Source organism: Sciurus carolinensis, chromosome 6 (genome assembly GCF_902686445.1).
Source record: "Sciurus carolinensis chromosome 6, mSciCar1.2, whole genome shotgun sequence".
Lineage (NCBI taxonomy): Eukaryota > Metazoa > Chordata > Mammalia > Rodentia > Sciuridae > Sciurus > Sciurus carolinensis.
The window spans coordinates 115,744,475-115,764,183 of NC_062218.1; the positions used below are offsets into that span (position 1 = coordinate 115,744,475).

At 35.3% G+C, this 19,709-nt stretch overlaps 1 protein-coding gene across 9 annotated transcripts in view; it reads right to left on the reverse strand.

Annotated features, from left to right (window-relative positions):
- Positions 1-18,906, reverse strand: part of Csnk1g3 (casein kinase 1 gamma 3) — a 102,222-nt gene extending 83,316 nt beyond the window's left edge. For 3 of the 9 annotated variants that reach the window (XM_047555070.1, XM_047555077.1, XM_047555075.1), the window contains exon 1: positions 18,480-18,903. The gene's annotated coding sequence lies outside the window, so the exon portion shown is untranslated. Of the gene's footprint in view, positions 1-18,479 lie in introns of all 9 variants that reach the window. The other 6 variants (XM_047555073.1, XM_047555074.1, XM_047555072.1 and 3 more) reach the window with 4 other exon arrangements.
- Positions 18,907-19,709: the final 803 nt, after the last annotated feature.

The following is a 19,709-nucleotide window of genomic DNA, read 5'->3' on the forward strand; positions in this document are numbered from 1 at the left end:
ACTTTGAATAGTAAATGGAGTCCAGTCATAGGGAAGTCAATTGTGGAATTCTTAACCTACCATGACTCTCTACCCAACCCTGGGCATTTTAAGAAGAGATCCACAGATTTTAAAAGATAAGATCCTGCCAGCACAATGGCAAGTTTACCTGTAATCCCAGCAACTCAGGAGGCTAAGGCAAAAGGATTGCAAGTTTGAGATCAGCCATAGCAACATAGGGAGGCCCTAAGCAAATTAGTGAGACCCTGTCTCAAAAAAGTAAAAGGGCTGGGAATATAACTGAATGATAAAGCACCACTGGGTTCAATTCCCAGTACAAAAAAAAAAAGAAAAAGAAAAAGGATTTCATGATCCAAGAAAGTTAAGAATAACTGAAAAGTATACTGTTATTTTCTCACTAAATTGCTTTATAAATACATTCTCAGAATTAGAGCTAGAAATACAGCTCAGTGGTACAGTATTTGCCTAGCATGCACAAGGCCCTGGATTTGATCCCCAGTATAACAATAAATAAATGAATAAATAATGCATTCTTAGAAAAAATATATCCTTAAAACTAGGTAACATTTGTATTTTATTTATTTAAAATTCAACTTTATTTTTCAAAAGAATAGTTTTTAGAGTCATATAAAATAAACATACCAAAAAAAGGACTAAAAAACAAATGTAAGAAATAGGAGGCAGCTAGGGGTTTGGCTCAATGGTAGAGCATTTGCCTAGCATGTGTGAGGCACTGGGTTCAATTCTCAGCACCACATATAAGTAAATGAATAAAAAATAAAGGTCCATCAACATCTAAAGAAGAAAAGATGAAGGAGAAATAAAGAGGACCAGGCACAGTGGCACACGCCTGTAATCCCTGCGGCTCAGGAGGCTGAGGCAGGAGGGTCCTAGGTTCAAAGTCAGCCTTAGCAATGATCAGTGAGATCCTGTCTTTAAATAAAATACAAAACAGGGCTGAGGATGAGTGCCCCTGAGTTCAACTTTCAGGGAAGAAAGGAAGAAAGGAGGAAAGGAAGAGGGAGGCAGGGAGGAAGGGAGGGAGGGAAGTAAAATAATGTTAAAAATAAAATGATCTCATTATATACTATGAAGCTTGGTAACCGGACAAAACACATTTATTTCTGTACTTTCTAATAGTCAAAAATAGACTATGATTGGATATAAAATTCAGTGTTTATTCCACTAAAAAAGACCTGCTAAAAAGACCAATAAACAATCCTACTATTTTATCATCTCTGCATATGCAATCAATAGTACAAACTAAGTATCTGCTTCAGAGAAGCTTTCAATTCAAAAATTACAAAGAAGGTAACAGAAATATTCCTTAAAAATTTGAAACTCAGACATCCATAGAAATAAAAACTATTGAGAGAAGTTTCATAGAACCATGCCCTGCTTACAATTTCTTATAATTAAAATATTTATACTGCTTAATATTTTAATTTATATAGAGATTTTATTCCTTTAATTGAAATCTTAATCCATCTATTAAAGATGATAAACATGCATTTATTTAATGTGCATAAAGCTACATAAAAGTATGCATAAATATTAATAAAATATTTGTAACATGTTCAATTCTAAAATTATTCTCACTGACATTTAAGTATCTATATTAAAAAGACAAGGAATTCATCTAAAGGAAATTATCCTCAACAATAAATGAACAAATATGAAATCAATTACTTTGCTTTCATAAACAATTTCAATTTTCATATAACAACATCCACTAATAGAGATAAAAAAATGAGCTTCTAAATACAGAAAACATTAGACATAATCTGATTATATGAGTAGAAATGTGGGCCACTGGCATACTTCTAATTTGATGATCACTGATGAATCTTCAAAACAGAAAACAAAACCAGATTCTCTAATCTGCATGATCCAATAATTTAGGACTTTACAGAGCCAACTGACCTCCTTAAGGCTGAAACTAGATAAAACAGTATAGTAAAAATCTATTTTTAGCTAAGTCAGTCTAGTATTTTCTACCTCATAAGAAAATCACCAAGACCCAGCTAAAGATTTCAAATAAACACTAAAGAGCAGTTCTAAATTTTGAAAATGATCATTATTAATATTCTAGCTAGCTTCCAAAATACTGTTGGAATCAAAAGAAAACTGTTATATGCACCTGCCTATTAAGCATTAAGTTTCTATGGGTAACTCTTCATGTTCAGCATATTATTCAACATTCTTTGCATTTGCAAAATTTCATTTGCATTTGTAAAATTTAAAAAATCAAATTTTATATTCAAATGTTACTCATCACAGTGTTGATTCCCCTCAGTTTTATTATCTCGAATGAAAAACTCCATATTTAGTACATGAAATGTCTCATTCAGTCTGTCAAATGCTTTATTCAGTCTCCATAAAAATTATATTACAATACATGTCTTCAGGCTTCTCCAAAATTTAGATGAGTAAGGATATTTGTGATGTGATGGCTAGCCCTTACATCACATGCTTCTATTAGCAGCAAGTGTCCCAGTTACTGGTTTCTGGCATTAGCTCAACTGTGGTTGTCTAAGAAAAGAATAAACACTTATTTTTAAAAAGCTAAATCATTAACTGTAATGTCAAAATAAAGATCAATTTCTATAATTACATACTACAAAAACTTTCTTTATCGCAGAAAGATTTAGTAACTATCATCTACAACAGTTTATATTTTTGAAACTCAGTTCTAGAGATGTCCCTGTACATTTCTATCAAGATCCAGAAATTTCTAGCCTTTAAAATTTTAACACCCAATTCTATTACTGATCCAAACTGGATCAGAATCCATTAATTAAAACAATTTAATGGATCTCAAGCAACAATTTTTTAAATGACATAGTATCTAACAGAAAAGAAACAGTACACATATATAATAAGGATAAGTCATGTTTAATGGGATTTTCAGTTCTTTAAATGAATGTATATGTATCACTGGTTACAATGCCAAATATATTTCTATAGGTTAGGGTCAAAACATGGTTCCACAGTTAGAGCTACTGTAAAATGTATGAGGATCAAAACATAATATATTATAATCAGTTACAATTAAGGTTTCAGTGAGAAACTTTATTAAAATCTAACTTTCCTCAGTAAACATAAATATCACTATAAGTCTAATTAAATTAATATTCTAATTATCCAGGTCTGATTATTTCTAGTAACTAGGTGCTAAGGTTTAAGTATGGTTTAAGTATGTCTCCCAGGGTTTTATGTGTTACAAGTTTGGTACCCAGCATGAAAATGATAAGAGGACTTTAAGAGATAAGTCCTACTAAGAAGGTCTTTAGGTCATTAGGGGTTGGAAGAGGTTAAGTTAATTCTCTGAAGAGAGACTTCCTGTCTATGTGACTTTTCCCTTTCATATGTGTGTCTCCCATGATGTCATCAGCTTTAAGTTCTCACCAAAGCCAAGTTTATGTTGACACCAAGCACTTAAATTCCAGAACTGTAAATAAACCTCTCTTCTTTATAAAAGCACTCAGCCTCAGATATTTCATTACAGTAAGAGAAAGTCATTAATACACCAGGAAATGAGTGTTTTGTTGGTCTTCAAAAATGTCTTTTGTGCCTTCTATTTTCAATTTCACAAGTGAATTTACATACCCATACCTCTATCACAGTTCATGTGTCTCAACAGTTGGAAGGAGAAAGAATATTTAAGAATGCCAGCTTCCTAAGCATTTATTAGATGTACACCTAGAGAAACACAGATCACCCTCACCTCCTGCTCCCTTAAGGAAGACAAGAATCAGCCAGAAGTAATGGTGCATAACAGTAATCCCAGAGGCTTGGCTTGGGAGGCTGAGGCAGAAGGATAGCAAGTTCAAAGTCAGCCTCAGCAACTTAATGAAGCACTAAGAAACTAAGCAAGACCCTGTCTCAAAACCAAAAAAGAAAAAGGGAAAGGGATGTAACTCTGTGGTTAAACACCGCTGGGTTCAATCCCCAGTACCAAAAAAAAAAAAAAAAAAAAAAAAAAAGAATGACAGGAATCAAAAATCAAGCCCCAAATCTGCATCACTAAAATATTTATCAATTAATATGATCAAATCATCTCACTATCTATAATCACAACTTAATTGCAAACTCTAACCACAGCAATGATATAAAACTTGTAAGGTGGTGCATGCCTGTAATCCCAGATACATGGAGTCTTGAAGCAAGAGCAGAACAAGTTTCAGGTTAACCTCGGCAATTTAGCAAGATGCTGTCTCAAAATAAAATATACTTTTTAAAGGACTAGTGGGTAGCTCAATGGTAAAGCACCTGCCTGGCATGGGCAAGGCCCTAGGTTCAATCTCCAGTACTACTACTACTAATAATAATAATAATAACAATAATAACAATAATAATAATAATATAAAAATGTAAGCTGCAAGCTATCAGGGAAAATCATGGTCCATTTGGAGGCTTTACTTTCATTCAATAAATACAAGTATTTACTAAGTAATAACCATGCACTAGAAACAGGCATATTTTCTAGAAATACAGCAGTGAACTTGCCCTCAAAAAGATCTCGTGAAGCCAGGTGCAGTGGCACATGCCCTATAATCCCAGCAGCTTGGAAGGCTGAAGCAGGAGGATCACAAGTTAAAAGCCAGCCTCAGCAACTTAGTGAAGCCCTAAGAGACTCGGCAAGACCCTGTTTCAAATTTTTTTTAAAAAATTAAAAGGACTGGGATGTAGCTCAGTAGTTAAGCACCCCTAGGTTCAACCCCTGGTTCCAAAAAAAAAAAAAAAAAAGTCTCATCAAGCCTCTTACTGAGCTAAATACCACCACAATCCACAACCTTTGAAGTACACTTTTAGGTAAATTAAAAATGATATTATTCTGATCCTTAGGAAAATCAAAACAGCTGATTCACAGTAGTTACCTTTTATAAAGTCATTGCAAATACTGAATAATAATCAAACACTGAACCACTGCTCCTAGGAAAAATACAAGTTCAGGTTCCTGCCAGCCTCTTTGATCACAAGATTTCATCAACCAAGCAAAACACAACCTTGTTTTATGTATGTTTCTGTTGAAAACACTTTTCAGCATTATAACTTATGCCTAAACTAAGCTCACTTATAATATATACAAATAATAGCCCAGTGTAGGCAAAGGTCACATATTTAAAAGATTCATAGAAGGGTACTCATGTTTAAGTATTTTAATTACAAAGCTCATATTTTAAGATCTAACCACAGAACAGACAGTATAAATGATTGTAAACTACAATCAAGTTAACAACTATAAAATTCTAGAATGAAATGTGCAACAAGTGACAAACAGAAAGTTCAACTACTTCTGCAGAGAAAGTACAACTACTTCTTTCCCCCTGCCCAGTCTAAATTAAAAGCATCTTTCTCTAAAGTGTGATAGCCTGAAAACAGAGAATGAATCCAAAGGTATCTTAAACCTCCTTAGGATTAAGAGTGTAGTTTTTCCCACAGAGATCAGCTATATTACTTGGGCAAGAACAGTTCTACAGACACTGAGGATTGCATTCACTAAAAAATGAGGCTCCCCTAAGTCATTCTCTAACACATCTATACCAATAAAAATATCATATTTACAATTATGTTACCGTCATGATACTGCTGGTGTATAAACTAACAAATTCTCAGAGTTAAACATACACTTGCCAATAATAAGCGTTGGCGAGGATGTGGGGGAAAAGGTACAATTATACATTGTTGGTGGAACCGCAGATTGGTGCAACCACTTTGGAAAGCAGTATGAAGATTCCTCAGAAAACTTGGAATGGAACCACCAATTGACCCAGCTATCCCACTCCTCAGTTTATACCCAAAGGACTTAAAATCAGCTTACTAGAGTGATGCAGTCACATCAATGTTTACAGCAGCTCAATTCACGATAACAAGACTATGGAACCAACCTAGATGCCCTTCAACAGATGAATGGATAAAGAAAATGTGGTACATATGCACAATAGAGTATTACTCAGCCTTAAAGAAGAATGAAATCATGGCATTTGCAGGTAAATGGATGGAACTGGAGAAGATCATGCTAAGTGAAATAAGCCAATCCTAAATAACCAAAGGCGGAATGTCTTCTCTGATAAGCAGATACTGATCCATAGTGGGGGATGGGTAGGGAAGAATGAAGGAACTTTGGACTGTACAGCGGGAGTGAAGGGAAGGGTGGGGTAGGTGGGGATGGGAAAGACAGTAGATTGAGACAGACATTATTACCCCTATATACGTGCAAGAAAAAAAATATTTTTAAGACAAAAGAAAAGATTAAATACAAAAAAAAAAAAAAATACAACTGCCATATGCCCCAACAACCCCAATTCCAGGAACTAACCCAAGAGAAATGAAAACTTAAGCTCACAAAAACCTACACACAAATGTTTATGGTAGTTTTATTTGGAATCACCACAAACTAGAAACAAGTGCTTAAACCGGTGATGGGAAAAATGTTCTGAAATACATCCACACAATGGAACATTACTCAACAATAAAGAGACAGACACATGCATAATACAGATGGATCTCAAAAGTATTACATGATTTATGGGATGGGGAGATAGCTCAGTTGGTAGAGCGCTTGACTTGCAAGCACAAGGCCCTGGATTCGATCCCCAGCACCGCAAAAAAAAAAAAAAATAGGATTACATGATTTAAAAGAAGTCAGGTTCAAAAGACTATATACCATATGATTCAACATATATTCTGTAGAGACAAAATTATAGGAAGAAAAACAGGTTGTTTGTCTTTAAGAGCTAGGAGTAGGAGTAGGATTTGACTACAAAGCCGAAGGGAATTCAGAGAGATGGTGATGGAGTCATTTTGTATCCTGATTGTGGGAAGAGTGAATTTTAGTGTGAAAATTTAAAACAGAACTAAGAGAAAAACTAATATAAAACCCTTAAAAACAAAAGCATTATTAATGGCAATGATAAAAAAAAAAAAGGAAATATTTCCTTTAACTAGATTTTCTGGCTAGCCAATATGCATTTAATTTCAACTTCTGCCATTTAACATTTGCCTATAAAAATGTTTCTACGTTTAAGCCTGAGTAACTAAGTCAGATGCTTGTGTTTATCATTTGATTTAAATTTGGGGTCAATTTACTTGCTTGAGATCTGTCTCATACAATTGTGACAATGCAAACTAAACTAGTTTGGGAGAAGCTTGGTGCCTCATGAGGCATTTAATCAATGTTCTTCCATATTTAAATTCTCCTAATAAAAAAAGAAGAAATAATTAATCCATTCATCCAATGAATACATGAGCATTAGAGGTCTACCATATGCTAAACACAGGAAATATAAATGGCAAACAAGACCAGCACAATCCCTGACATCAATCACGTTTTAAATAAGCAATAAGTATAAAATGCACTACAACAAAACTGCAGGGCAGACTTACTTCTGCCACCTTTCCAACAAGCTAGAGATTTTTCTGACACAGATTACCACAATTTTAAGTTTCTCTTCTTGAGGAATACTATTTTAAAAGGGGGTAGGAAAGGAAAGAAAAGAGGGGGGAACACTATAGGGAAGAGAACAGGAACTAAAAGCTTAAAAAGAAAAAAAAAAGAATAGGTGTAAAGATTTTTGAAATGAAGTCTTAAAAACAAAATAAGGAAGTCCACGGAAACTAAAACAGAAGCATTACAACCACACCCCTGCTTCTTTCTGGTATTAAAAAAAAAAAAAAAAAAAAAGGAAGCCAGGATATGCAAAAAGAGGGCTACCTGCAGGTGCTGTGGCATGAAGTTAGCACATTCAGAGATAAAATTATATAACCTGAAGGATTAAAGACAGCATTTAAAGAATACTCGGTTATGTCAAAATTACCTGAAACATTTTCCATCTCAAACTTCCTAATTACATTGTGCTTTTGGGACCACAAGGCCCACAAATTCAGTTCTAACAACTTACTGTCAGGAAAGAAACAGAAAAGCTTTCAATAACTGTTAAAGAAACTAACACAGATTAAAGGAAAATGCTTCTTTATGTGTATATAATTTAAAGAAAACAAACAAAACTACTAGTTTCTTACTGAAACTGTCACAGAGAAGTAAGATACTAAGTAGTTTCTATTGAGGGATAAGCACAAATTAATGCAGGTAGTTTCCCAAAGTTCTTGCAGTCAAACATGTCTTGGAATTCAGAAAGTCTGGGGATTTTTGATAGGTGATGGTATGCATATACACTCAGTGAAGGCTGGGGTGATACACAGAAGTCTGGGACAGAGCATTATACTCAAAATTTTCTATTTTTGCAGTGAAATCTATGAATACATGAAACCAAGATAATAGTTCAGAACAGATTTCATGGAAAAAATTGATTTGTGTCACATATACAAAAAAAATTTGGATACTAGGATTATTAATAAGAAATTATTGTCCTATAGAACAGCAGTCATTATTTTTATCATATGCTCATTTTACTGTAGTGTTTTAGTAAACCCAAAATAATCTAAAAGTTTTCCACAGGTTCACTAATAACTTGTTCTCTAAATCTTACATAAAGTTAAATTTCTAACCACAAATCTCTTATCAGGAAAGTTTTCAGAAAGCTAACCCTTGCACAATTTATAGAACTCCAAACTCAAATTTGTCACCGTGAAAAAATATTTCTTAAATTGAATTGAACATATTGAATTAATCATAAAATGGCTTGCTCTAATTTGTCACCAGAGGAAAAATGCTATAACTGGTAAGGATGTTCCTGACCCAGGAAACAGCACCAAATGAGTCATAAAAAGGACGTCAATTTGTCATGAATGTCAAAATAAGCCTACAAAACTCTATTATCATAGTGTATTTATATGTATACATTTACTAACTATACACAGTGTAGACAATATACAATAAACAATATACTATTTTTGAGGTAAAATATTTCCACTGAGGGAAAAAACACAGGTCCTCATCAAAAATGGTATAAAAGAATAAAGCAGAAGTATAGTTCCAGTAAATAACCATTAAAAGTTTCTTCTGTTCTGATGTTTCATAAAAAACAAAATTTAATGGAATCACTAAATATGATAAATGAGCTTAAAATAAATAACTTTTGATTAGCAAAATTTCTTGCCTCCTTATGATTTAGAGTAACTTTAAAGATATGTTTTTATTACATAGGTCTCGAGACTTCCAGGGGCACCTTAATTTATTCTTAATAAAATTTCCCTTAAATGTTCCCTTAAACAAACTTTCCAAACCTTAGAAATGGTCAAACTAAGCTTACCAAAAATTGCTAATGTGCAATGAAAATATCAGCCTTACTCAGGATGCAAGGTATGTAACTATGAGGAAATGTCACTTCTAAATCTGGTTCTCTGGCTACTACATGCATCTTTACATCCCATGATAAATTTAAAAGATGGCTTGAAAATAAAAGGAAGTCTTTAAAAAAAAAAAAAAAAAAGAAAAAGAAAAAATAGTTAGAAGTTGTATGTAGAGGGAAGAGAAAAATCACTAATTCTCAACCCTGCAGCAAACTGGAATAACTTAAAGAAATCTGAAAATTTACCAATACGCTGGCCCTATTCCCAGATTAAAATATAAATTAGCCTGTGTAGATTCCATCGTCTCTCAAACCCTTTTCTTTTCTCATCTACTAAGAAAGTTTGGAATTCCCAGGCCATACACAGACTGCAATGGTTATCTTTAAAACTCTCCATTTTTCTTCTCTCTTTTGCTGTCACAAGCATATATGCATGTGTGTATATATATAAATACATATGTATATACATACACAATTTTTTATTGGAAGTTTTTAATCCATATAGTTAAGTTCATCTTCACTTATTTGATATTCTCATTCCCAAAAATACTCAGGATTTTTTTCTGCAGTCTTCGAAACACAACCTTCACTAGTAGGGTATTACGATAAAGAGCAAAGCATATGATAATAAGCAAACAAACAATACAAATCCAGCTAATCAACTTTTAATAGAATATCAGAAAATATTCAAAAGTATTATTTTAAAGAATTGATTATATTTTGATACTTTATTAACCACAGACATTTGCAGAATCTCAATTACATAAAGATATATTGGCCACAATATGCCCTGACACTCATTTGGCAGAAAAAGAAATCAGTAAGTAATCTACCAATTTCTTCAATGAAAATTGGCACCAAAAGATACCATATCTTTTAAGATTTACATTTTTGGGGTGAGATAAGTCTTATTGTTTTCCAATCCTTGTAATAAACATAAAAAATAAAATGTTTTATAAAAACGTAATTTACATATCAAGTTTTTTTTTGTTTTATGTCACCTACAACTGATACCTACCAGTCTCATTTCCAAAATCATGCCAGGCTACTTTTATACCTCAAATTTGATTTTATTATGTACAAACAGAGAAACAACATGTATCCCATTTGTTTATAATAAAAAAAATAAAAGAAAAATAAATAAATTAATTAATTTTTTAAAATGATAGCATTATTAAGGCAGGGGCTTATAAAAAAATTTGATTTTATTAAAAAATATAGCCAAATATTTGTACATGATAAAACTAATAGAATACCATGAATTTTCTGTCTTTTCTCCATTACATTACATATTTGCCTACCATTTGAAAGCACAGTATTCATTGCTAGAATAAGAATTTCACAGAAATAGAAAATAAACATGACATAGACTGAGTGTCAGGAAAAAAAAACATTTTCACTTCCCTTTTACCAAAGGAAATACTGAATATAATTTTAATTCTAATATATCACATTCTAATACATTGCTTTGGGTACTACCTGAAGTCAAAACCAAGTAAGTTTAAAGAAAATAATGATAATTTGAAAATATATTGAAGTTCACTACTTTTATAAAGTACACTTGTACCCAAAGGTATCACATGACCAATTTCAATTGAAAATTTTAAGGTAAATAATTTTAATAAATTCAATTTAAGAATAAAGAAAATTACAAAGTATCAATGCATTAAATGAGTATTTTATTCAAAGTATTATTCAGTGAAGGCAGAATTATATATTAAAGTTTAAGTTGGTAGAAAACATACCCTGAGATTCTATTTTCTTCCCTCAAAAAAAATTTTATTATTTTTTTCTGATAGTAGAAAAAAATATATAAGCACAGCTGAAAATTGAAATACAGAGAAGCACAAAAAGTATGAAAGTAACAAATTATCTCAAATCTCCCCATTTATAAATAACTGTCATTAGCATAAATACTCTTCCAGAAGATGGATTTACTCTATATATTTATAATCATACATGTATATATATGCATATATATTTCTTTCCTTTACATATATTGAAGGTAGAAAAATGTTTCAGAAAATTTTCTTAAAAGTAAAAATATAAAAATTGCTTTACGCTTATTCTGCTTCTGACTTTTCATTAGAATAGGCCAAGTTTGAGATTATTTAGTGTGTATTTCTCTGTGTTGCTATTGTTGTTCACTACTTAATGGGAGATGAAAATCTGTCTGTTTCTCTTTGAATGAAAAAAAAAAAAAACCTCTAGTTCAATATTTTCTAAAGCCTGAAAACACATATCTGTACTAAAATTGGTTGGCTAAACTGATTTACAGTAGGAGCCCATGGTTTTGAGCAAATCTGCAATATAGAGAAGAATACTTTTATGGCCTCCCACTTCTTGGACAAAGTACACTTCACTAGCTATAAAGATACAAGAGTTCTAATAATCAAGTGTGTGACTTGAGCATTTCACTCAACCTTCCTATGATTCATTTCAATTCCAAAATTCTGTGTTCCTCCTGTGCCACCCAACCCCTCTAATAAATTTTGGGGCTTTTGAAATAGATAAAAACCATCATTTCCTATCCCACTGAAACTCCATAATTTCGAATTTATCTGAAGATAAACTCTCATTTCCTCAATATACTTATTTTCCACATTGTATGAGGAACAAAGTAGTCTAATAAGATCAAAGTTGTGGGTATTTTTCAACAAGGAGGTAAGACGGTAACTCTGAAAAAAAATTTAAACAAGTTTGTATCACAAATTTAAAACTAAAATAGCATTAATTTCAAGGGGAAAAATGTATAATCTTATAATTTAGATAACCTATTTTATTGACTCAAAGTCTATCAAAAAGCTAGCAGTGTTTTCAGTTCTGAAAATTTTCAGACCTGAGCATATTTAAGATAGCAATATGGAAGCAGCTTTCTACCAGTTACCTTTCATCCATTTTATCAGTACAACACTTTAGAGTTCAAAGTACATTTTTATGAATTATTTATTTTCAATCTCAAAACAAATAAATATAATGATGACTATTGATTACATAATATTCATTTCTCCCACATTATTCCTTCTCACAGTATTTTTAAAACATCCTTCCTCCACCATGTAATTCAGGGAAATGTGATACCATTACCAATTACAGGGAATATATTCTGATTAGTAGAAACAAGCCCATCTCCCTTGTCATAATTGATCAATAAAATATAAAGGGACAAATTATACTGGTAGGCTTATGCAAAAGATTTCCTCATTTTTGCAAAAACAGAGAGAGAAAGACAGAGATGGACATAGGAGGAAGAGTTCCATGCCTACACCTCTGATCAATGCATTCTAAAAGTGATCTTGCTGCCAGTCTAAGAATGAATCCAATGAACAGAACAGCCGAGTCAAGAAAAACAGGCAGACCAGAACTCTGAAGCACTAACCAGGAGGCCCTCACTTCTCACTCTACCTCCCTATTTCAACGTTCCATTTCAGTAACTACTTACTGCACTTCAGCCATTGTAGTGTTGTGAAACACAGATGAAAGCATGTCCCATATACCTCTCCTAGACCTCCTTTTTTTAACTGCGAGTTCTCCTTTCCACTTGGGCTAAGCTAGATACCCCATCCTAGACCTTCTTTTTTAACTGCGAGTTCTCCTTTCCACTTGGGCTAAGCTAGATAAATCAGGGGGGAATCTATTGCAAGCTATTAGACTAGCATGCTTTGCACCAAGCTCCAGTGCTCCAGACACACAACAAAGATAAGGCATTTTCTCTTTCAAAAAACAATCTTCTCTATCCATTTTACCCCCAGAAGTCCCTAATTAGGTTAAGGAGATGTCAGAATTATAAAAGGCTCTTTCCCAATGCTGATGCTATATAAAAAGCTAAGACACCATATGAAATCAGATCAGGGACCATATTGAAAAATATATGAGAATCAGACTGATCACTTAACCAGATAATTCACCCTAAGGAAGAAATCTCTGGTAGGTTCAGTGATAATAGAATCTATTTCTTTTTCAAAAGAAAATAACACTAAATAAATCTCTAAGCGTAAACCAGGAGTGTAAACTAGGAAAGTTTAGGAGACGCTTCTTTAATAAATTATTAACTAAGAGTTCTTAAGTTAGCTTTAAAAGGAAGTCTTTTAAAAATCTACATACTTTAAGCATTTTATTGCAACTAAAATAAAATAAGGTACAGTCACTAGGTACTCTTATAATACAGAGCCAAGATCTCTTCTCCCAGTACAGGTCTACTGAATGGGAGGTCTGTTTTGCTTTTCTTGCAAAAACCACACCCACAGTACATCACCTGCAATTTCCAGTTTATATTTTTTAAGTATAGAAAGACAGCTCAAAAACACTTGAAAAGCAAGCTTATTGGAGCATCTTTTTAGCTTATTTGGTTTTATTTTTCCCAATCATTTAAAATTATGTCATCCTCGTCTATTTCCACTATAGTTGATTTTAACTATTCACCTGTTTTCAAAACAACCAACCGATTCTGATACAAACACCTTTATGCCTTCAGAGTTTGCTGAACAACATTTCATTACACTACTCAATAACATCAATTGTGATTGCCACTAAGAGTTTGTTGACTACAAACACAAATGATTCTTGGCAAATATATAATAACTAATGGGAATAATAGTTCAAGAGCAAACCAGAGAGTAGTTTACTGCCAGTCAATGTAGTATAGTCCTCAGTTAATTCTTTCTTTCTTTTTTTTTTTTTTCTTTTCCCTGTTTTTTTCTTTTTGGTACCAGGGATCGACCCAGGGCACTTAACCACTGAGCCACATCTCCAGCCCTTTAACATTTTATTTAGAGACAGGGTCTCACTGAGTTGCTTAGGGCCTCACTAAATAGTTGAGAATGACTTTGAACTCCTGCCTCAACCTCCCAAACCGCTGGGATTACAGGTGTGCTACCACAACTGGCATCAATCAGTTAATTCTATGGAGAGAATGAAGTATCATTTAATCTCATGAGTGAGTTAGAGAGAGTTCAGCTAAGAGACATTCTCCTATAATGAGTTAGTCTTTGGTTATTCCTCCAACCAATCAACCCTCCAACAATTCATATATATCAACAACTTCTGAAATGAAGGAAAATTTAAAGAACATCATATTTTGGCACTTTATATGAATTCTCTGAATCCTAATAAGGAAGATAATGGCAGAGTCAGCATCTCAATGATTTGTCTCTGCCCACTCCGAAACATAGCTATCAGCTAAAGAAAATGCTTTCAGATAGCACAGTCATCTAAACAAATGCACTAACTTTGAGCTCAGCTTCAATTCTAATATTACTAGAGAAAAAAAGCATTAAAATTTAAGAAAAATAATATCTAACATAAGATTTAATTCCATTGAAGTGTAAAAAAAAGTGGATGTGATCTAGTCATAAATTTTCATTAAATTTAATTATAACTATATAACACATCATTAGTAAAGAAAATGACTAAAACGTATGTCTCATCTCCCAAATACACAAACACTTCATGTTCATGAGCAAGAATTACAAGATGTCAGAAAGTGGAAGGAGAAGATATAAAAAACAAATCAGTGTGCAACCTCAGGTCCCATAACAGGAGGGAACTTCAAACATGCACAACTTTTAGATTTCAACTTTGAGAAGGGAGCTATAAAAAGTATCCTCCACAATGATTCTAAAAGTTATTTACCCCCACCCATATCTCTCTCATTCTGTATCTCTCTCATTTCATATTTTCTGAGTAGTTCAAAGGCCCTCCAAAGTCACTTCATTTAATGGATAGTACACACTTAATTTCTACATATCCCAAATATAATAATTCTGTTCTGTAGACTTATTACAACAGTGTTCTGAGGTAGTTCAAGTTACAGGAACCATACTACAGAATTTCTACAATTAGAAAAAGACAGATACCCCCAAACTACCACTTCCAAGAATATATTTTGACACACCAACAGTCATACTAACAGTATCAAGTGATATCACAAAGTACCAACTGCTTCAGAAACAAATAGGTTTAAGATATAAAGTCAGGGAGAAAGAAAAAAAAAAGAAAGAAAAGGAAAAGAGAATTCAAATATGCATTCTGCTAATCCCAAGTTTTGTCTTCAACAGGTTCAACTCTAAAAGACTGACTTCCTGCTCTCAAAATGGGAGTTAAACCATACAACTCATAGCTGTCTTAACAGTATCATTTATGCTCTCAACACAAAGCAGGTACTGAAAACAAATTGTAACAGGTATTATTGTTTGAGAGAAGTTTAAGATAACACAAATTCAGTTACAATGTAAGTCCTTTAGGAATGCTAAGAGGAAAATAAGTTAGGATTTTTATTCTACATAAACTCAGAAACTGGTTGTTGCAAGGGTCATATTTTTCTAAGCATTCCTTTGATAAGTTTGGGGTTCAATTATTTTAGGGTCATCTGATATTTAAGATGACTAAAAACCTCATATATATTTACCTGGAACTGTGGAAGTTCTCATTTTATTGTCCCACTGTTATAGTTAATAGTTTTCTTGTATAGATTATGCTTCATATTATCCATAATAAATCTCATTTTCAAATGTATTGACACTGATGGAACTACCCAATGCCCTATATTTTATTTTGCTATTTAATATTTCAGTATTCCCTCTATTCAGCTGATACACTATTTTGGAATCCCTTTGAAATTAAAATATCATTTGGTCCTTTCTGGGGGCGGTAGGGAGGAATCTGAACTAAAAAACCAAACCAGAATAATGGAGACCACCACATGGAAACCACAGGATGGATCAGAAGGGACACAGAGAAGTAACTGGAGCGCTTCCAATTCCTTTCTGAGTCACATTTTTACAATCTGGATTTATTTCATGTAAAACCAATTATCAGATTACCAGACACACCCATATACAAATGCAAGTAAAGAAATATTTTTAAAATGCATAAACTTTTAGATCATATACTTTTCTAATTTCCTCTGGTAGCATAAATGATAGCAAGTTGACTACTGTTAACAATTTTTTTTTCCTTAAACTTAATAGCCTTACTTATCTAACTACTACCAGCATAGAACACATACATAGAACCTTCACGCCTTGAACTGACTCATTTTTTAATACAAGGCATTCTGAACTTCCATGGCCTGATCTCCACCTATTTTCATAGCTTCCTCTTCCACAGCACCTCCTGGTACAGCAACCTTATGTCCAGCTCAACAGGTATTATAACACCCAATCATATGCCTACACTCAGGCTGCTCCCTTCACCTAGAGGAATAATACCTCCAGTCCTGATTTTGCCTTTTAAAATACTTTAAGGCCCAGATGGAGTGTGTCACATTCATTTGTAATTCTCCAGTCAAAAATTAATATAACTCCCTCTCCCTCTTTCTCTCTCTCACACACACACAAATATCACTATTTTACATGTAGTAAAGATGTGGACTGAATTAAATTCCTTGATTCTAATCCCAGTACTTTATTTTAAAGAAATTTCATATTTTGAAGATTTTGTTAATACATTGTTATTGCTTACAAACCTAATGATGAAAATGTCAATAATTACATAATTCAAATAGCAGGTATATGAACAAAATAAATCATCACTAAGATAATCTCTCAAAATCTCTTCAGAAAGTCTTATTTGTGTCAACAGTAAAACTTTCTCTCCCCTCTTCTAATAAAAACTACTTCTACCTGATGCATATGCTGAAATGCAAGCTCACTTAAAGCAAAAGTATCTAAACATTCTGTTAAGTATCCATGCCAAAGACATACAATGTATTTCATAACATCTTTCTTCCAATACCTATAAACATAATTTTCATCTTTTTGTGCAACTATAAAGGTTTCAACATATATAGAAAATATGAAAATAATCTATCTGAATTCAGGAAACAGCTGGAGCAAAGTTTGAAAGTAATTATAAAATAATAGGCACATTCAAACAAAAAAAGTTACTGAGAATGTCACATATCAAATCTGGTTGGGTTTTTTGGTTTTGTTTTGTTTTGTTTTGTTTTGTTGGTGGAAAATGTTTTCTTAAACCAGCCTCACATCTTTCTAATTCTAAATTATTCTTATAATAATTTGTGTGGTATTTTTCTTCCACGATGTATTTATACATGGGGAAACTCCATATTCTTCAAAGAAACATACATGATTTTAAAATTAAGGTTTTTTTTTTATTTCATAAAGTATTCCATTTTACAGTTCAATATCTCTTACTATCTGTAACCAAAAGTCACTGACAATCACAAGAAATAATTGCAAGAGTTAAAGGAGTAAATGGCATATTTTTTTTAATTTATGAAAAATAAGGTTTTTAATTTTCTCTTTTTCAGTATAAGTTACTACCTAAGGTTTGAAGGAGGCCACAGACTGAACAGCCTGGGTACTCAACACAACAGAGTTAAAACTAATTCGCACAGTGTAGCAACAGTAGCTGTCTCCCACACAGACTGACTCTCGCCCATTAACTTTTCCTCCTTTCCTGAAACATGAGGTGGGAGAACTGGAATGATCATGACACAGGCCTAACTACCCCCACCCCAGGAGCACACACACATTTCCATCACCACACTGCTGAAGAGAAATGTGGGGGCTGTAGACCAAGAGGAACGACTCTTCTGTGTGCCTCTTCCCCTGCATGAGGAATAAACAAACAAACCAGCACCGTAACAGTAACCATCAGTTATTTTGTTGCCTTTTGACTAATGCCTTGGTTAAGTTTGGAGCTAAGTCTAAAGCTCTATCAAATAGGTAAATCCCTGCCCCCTCCTTTAAAACAAACACCCCAACGGGAAGTTTATCCCTGAACTGAATGCTGGCCCCTGCCACCTCCTTCCACAGCTCCTTGCCTTGCTCTTATCCAAAATCCCCATTCCGAAGGTAATTATGTGGGTACATCGAGCAGCACAGGGGGCTGCACTCACCTCCTCAAAAGCCCTTCTAAAAGAAGCCCCCGCCTAAAGCCAGTTCGCCCACCTCCCAGGCGTCCCCGCTCCCGCCGCACCACTCGGGCAACTTTTGCACCCAGCCCGGCCCGCCGCCTGCGGCCCCCTCGGCGCCCTCATCCCGCGGCCGCGGCCCCCTCCGGCCCGCGCCTCCGCGCCGCCAGCCCGGGTCCTCGCCTACTCTTCCCGCGCCCCCGCCCGCGGCGCCGCCCCCGCCGCAGCCCTCCCCAGCCAGCCCGGGACCCCAGCCCACCCAGCCCCACCCGGGAGGCAGGAACCCGCGGCCGCGCCGAGCCTGCAACCGGGCCGGGCCAGCCAGCGGAGCACCGCGGAGGGGGCTTTACCTCAGAGGCGCGGCGAGCGGCGGGGTCGGTCCCGGGCGCGGGCGGCGCCCCCACTCCGATAGTCAGCGGCGACTGGGGCAGCGGCGACGGCACATCACACCCGCCGGCGGCCGGAGGAGGAAAGCGAGCCACGCAGGGAGGGATCGAGCGAGGTAGGGGGGAAGGAACGAGCGAAAGAGGTAACGCAGCTCGGCCCGGCTCGGACTACGTCTCCGCACTACTGCCAGTGCCTCCTACCGCCGCCGCTGGCCGGAGAGTCGCCGCCCGGGCCGCTGCTGTCGCCACCGATGCAGTCGGGAATGAATGCACAGCGGCACCTCACTTATCCGGAGGTCAAACATCCTTCTGCCTCGAGCATCCGGATCGGCGCCGGACCCGGAAGTGAACACATGGAAAAAAAAATTAAAAAGGAAAGCGTCTCTCTAGCTGTGGCGGCCCCCGAGCTGCCCGCATCAGCGAAAAGAGCCGAGTAGAGCCGAAGATTTCACCGATCTGCTTGGATTGGTCGGATCGCCGACCGGAAGGAAGGCAGCGTACTCATTGGCTGGCAAGCTTTATAAACCCTAAGCCACTCCCCGTCCCCACCTTCGAGCGAGTGGTGCGTAAGCGAGAATGGGGAGACGTAGTAGATGCGAGTATGTTTTTGTGCTTCAGACCGTGAACACTCCTGTGGTTTAGAAGACCTGCTGAAAATTGAGCAAGCAGAGAGAGCCTTAATGGTGCCTTTGTGCAAAGTCAGAGTGCCAGGGTTTTCTCAGGTGTGCCGAGACAGCAACCCAGATGCCGAAGAATCTTAGGGCCGGTAAATGGGATGACATCACTGGGTTGACATTTTCCCCCACTTCTTTCTGACCCCAGTGCCATATCAGGGATTCATCTGCTCAGAAAAATGAATTGCGGCTCCCATTTCCTCTCATTTGCTGTCTGTAAAGAGATACTTTTGTGAATCAGGTAATCCTCTGAACTATTCAGTGTGGTAGGTATTATGGTAATTTTCAAGTAAACCTAGAGTTCCGAGAAGCTAGTCAGAAGTCATCAAGATGTAGAGCACAATCTGGAACTGATGTTTTCTCACTCTACTTTCCAGTCCACCATGTCCACATACAAAGAACAGATTACATTCCTTCCTGCTTGTAGTTGGTTAACTGGAATGGACATATGTTGTTTTGGAAGGCCCCTATAGAAACTGACCCTTCAAGAAGGCATTGTAGAGAACTCTAAAACTATAAT